We start from the raw sequence: 3,943 nt of genomic DNA on the forward strand, positions 1-3,943 counted from the left end.
CTGTTTAACGGAGGATAACGTCACTCAACAGACCAGCTTAGCTCGTCGCAATTTTATTTGTTGTCTTGTTAGGTTACTTACACGTAGTTTGTGTTGGTTTTGTAAGTTTTTATAACTAATAAAGCAATGGATGTCAATTAGCTCATCTTGATTCTCTTTCTCACATGTCAGAAGATCGACATAACACTCAGTAGCCAAAATTACACAAATTCCATCTTTCACTCAATTCAGCCATGTTGTAATAAATTATTTTAATCAAAACCTATATGTAAACAATTCCATAAAGTTTTGGAAGAAGGTTTTTACACAAGCTGCTCAAAAATCCGCTAGGAGCTCTTATGCATTTACCATGACTTTAAATAGGGCTGTTCAGAATCCCATACTTATAATATTTAACATGGTAAAACATTTTACATTCAACACATTATGAATACCCCTACTATATGTCGTGAAACCTGATGCCTGGTGTTGTGAGATCAGAGTGTTCTCGAGATCAGAATCCAGTATTGTTGCGATAATAGGGGTATTCATGATCTTTAGTTTACCATGTTAAAACGATATAACATATAACATGGTTGAGAGTCTGTTACTAGGTCTGTTAAATAGAGAATGACGTCACGCAACAGATCAACAGAGCTCGTCGCCATTTTATTTGTTGTTGTTGTAGGTTACTTACTCGTAGTTTGTGTTTTGATTGTGTTAGTATTATTTTGGATGTTTTTATAACTAATAAAGCAATGGATAACAATAATAATAATGTAATGACAGTTGATAATTAGCTCATCTTGTTTCTCTTCCTCACAAGTAAGTTCAGCAAGGCCCTCAGTAGCCAAACTTTCACACAATTTAGGCATGTTGTAATAAATTACTTTAATCAAAACTTAAAAGTAAACAATAACATGGCATATTAAAAGGAAAGGTTATAACTAGTTACTTGAAAAATCCGCTAGGAGCTCTTATGCATTTAAGATTTAACATAACTTTAAATAAGGCAGCACTTCCCATTCACTACAAAAAATTAGTATACACTACGATAATCAGACCAATTTGGTCATATGGAATTGAGCTCTGGGGCTCCACCAAACCATCAAATACCTCGTGTATCCAATCGTTACAATCCAAAATCCTACCTAAAATCCTTGATGCTCCTTATTACGTTACAAATAAACTCATTCACAAAGACCTTAACATCCCATTCGTTGCAGATTTGACCCAAAACAGATATGCGTCTTTTCATTCCAAACTCCTTAACCATCCTAACCCATTGATTCTTAATCTTTCATCCTTAACAATCCCTGATAATCCTCCGAGGCGTCTGAAAAGAAGATGGCCACGGGACCTTCTAATTTAAATTAATCTTTGAAGTACCACCAATGGGTGGTTCCTTCCCAAGATTTTCAAGTGTATATGAAAGATACAACATATTTACCTATTGTATTATTTTCTACAGTTGTAAATTACATTAAATAAATAATAAAAAAATAAAATAAATAAGGCAGCTCAAAATCCTGTACTTGAAACGCTTAACATGGTAAAACTTGTTACATTTAACACAAAATCATGAATACCTCTATTAAACTACTTATAATGGCAGTGTCGAGCATCAGTTGAGGCAACGAAGTGTGTAACCTATGCAAAAAGCAAAAGCGAACCTACACGGGCTGTGGATTCCGATTATCGTACGCCGTGGTCGTTCAACCTCAGGAATACCATAGGTTTTGGCTTAACCGGCGAGTTGGAGAACAGGATAATATACTTACGAAATGAAAAAATTATCTGTCTGTTATAAATTTCATTGAGTATAAGTTCATCTCAATCTTATATATAAGTAATTGATCATATAATTTCATGTATGAAGAAGATGGTCAGGATTGCGGTCTGAAAGAAAAAAAATAGTTAACAACTATTTATTTTATGACGTTTTGACCCATTTTGTAGAGCTTCATCAGGAATGTTGAAGATACTGTAAGAAGACTTACCGTCTGTAAAGCTATCATCTTGAATATCCCTGATGAAGCTCTACAATGTGGGGCGAAACGTCGGAAAATAAATAGTTGTTAACTATTTTTTTCTTTTTGAACAAAAGAGTTTCACCAGGATCGTTCAAGTTGGTAACTTGGGGGACTTTCAATTTTAATTTCTCTATTTGTTTCCTCACCAATTATATCACACATAGATGTAACTATTATTCATTAGTTTTCTATTCATTATATTTATATTTCCTTAACTTAATTGGTCTCTTTCTTTTAAAATATTTTTGTTTAATTTTTTACTCCTTTTTAGTATGTCATCTAATTTTCTTGTCACATCTAACAATGTATCTCGTTCTCATTTAGCCCTGAAGAAGTCCTGCAAAGTGGTACGAAACATTGGTTATTAATAATTTTGTTTGTCCTATTTTGTACTACTAAGACTATCCTTCTACGGTACAGAAATAAAATTTTATATTAAAAAAAAATTATAACTTTTAAATTTTGACCTACTATATATAATATTATTTATTTACGTTTTATTATCTTAAATGTAGTTGAAAAGTTTTCAACTTAATAATAAAAAAAATTAAACTCTGTAGCGCTGTATCACATGAAGGGTCAGGGGTTCAGTACTTTGTGAGTAGAGTACTGTTACTAGATCAACGGTTTAGCAAGTAGGTGATTTGGTCAGAATCACACTCGGCCACCAGATTTTTACCCAATTTATGGGGCGGTGTGGAATCTAGGATGCTCCAGAACCCACAGGGTTGACTCACGGTTACAGCTTAGCAAAAAACAGTTTTCTGTTTCAGACACAAATGTCCCAGCTGGATTTGAACCCGAGTCCTTGGAGTTAGTAGCATCGTGCCTTACCACGATGCCATTCGCTCTCCTTCAATTTATAAAATCAATAATTGTTGTTTTATGTAAACCTACTTTCCATTTGTTTTGATTTTTTCATATCATTAATATCGATTTTGTTTTCTCACTACTGAAACTTTGTATTCATTCGGTTTTTAGAATTTATGATTTTCCCTAATTTAATTGTGCTTTCTGAATCATTGAAAAACGATCGGCTGTGGTCAGCAAAAATATATAAAAATTATATTTTATATATTTAAAAAAATTATAACTTGTAAATTGTGGCTTTTTATATATTTATTTACGGTTTAGTGTCTTGAATTAAGTTGTAAAGTAGTTCAGAAAGTTAAAAATTATTGCTTTGTTTAAACCTATCTCTCTCTCTTTTTTTTAAAAAAAATCTTTAAAATGGATTTTGCTTCCTCACTACTGAAGCTTTTTATTCATTTTGTAATTTGAAAAAAAATTATGTCCTTAGAATGGAAATTTATCATCTATCAACTTTATTATTTATTATGTTTTCTTAATAACTTTATATTAAATTTATCTTTTGTTCTTTTATATAAACTTTATTAACCTTATCATTTGCTTCCTTGTTTTAGAATTTTGTTATTTACTTATTTTTATTTTTTCCAGGTATGTTGTTTTGGACTTTCACAAACGACTTTATGATTAAACTTTGTTATTCATGTAAGTATATTTTTTAAATATTGTTTTGTTGAATTAAAAAGAAAGTGGATGGACTGATGTTTTAGATATTTATTTTTTTATAATTTAGATTTTTAGATATTTTTTTTAAATTTTCCTACTGGTTAAAATACAAAATATAAATTAGTAGAAAATTCAGAGGTATTTACTCGTTAGCATGTACTGTGTTTTTATTATTGGTTTATGACTAACTGTAATGAGGAACTCAAAAAAATTACGAGCAGCTGGTCAACTATGTTGTGGGCAAAAATGAGCTATAGCTAAAACTAATAGCTAATATTGCCATGGTTACGACCCTTATTCATGAATGAACCATTGATAAATAAATACCGTATCCATGGCAATTTTAGCTATTAGTTTCATAGTTGCTCGGCTAATACACAGCACATATTTTTCTTTTT

Source organism: Halyomorpha halys, unplaced genomic scaffold (genome assembly GCF_000696795.3).
Source record: "Halyomorpha halys isolate HHAL.00 unplaced genomic scaffold, Hhal_1.1 Scaffold502.1, whole genome shotgun sequence".
NCBI lineage: Eukaryota > Metazoa > Arthropoda > Insecta > Hemiptera > Pentatomidae > Halyomorpha > Halyomorpha halys.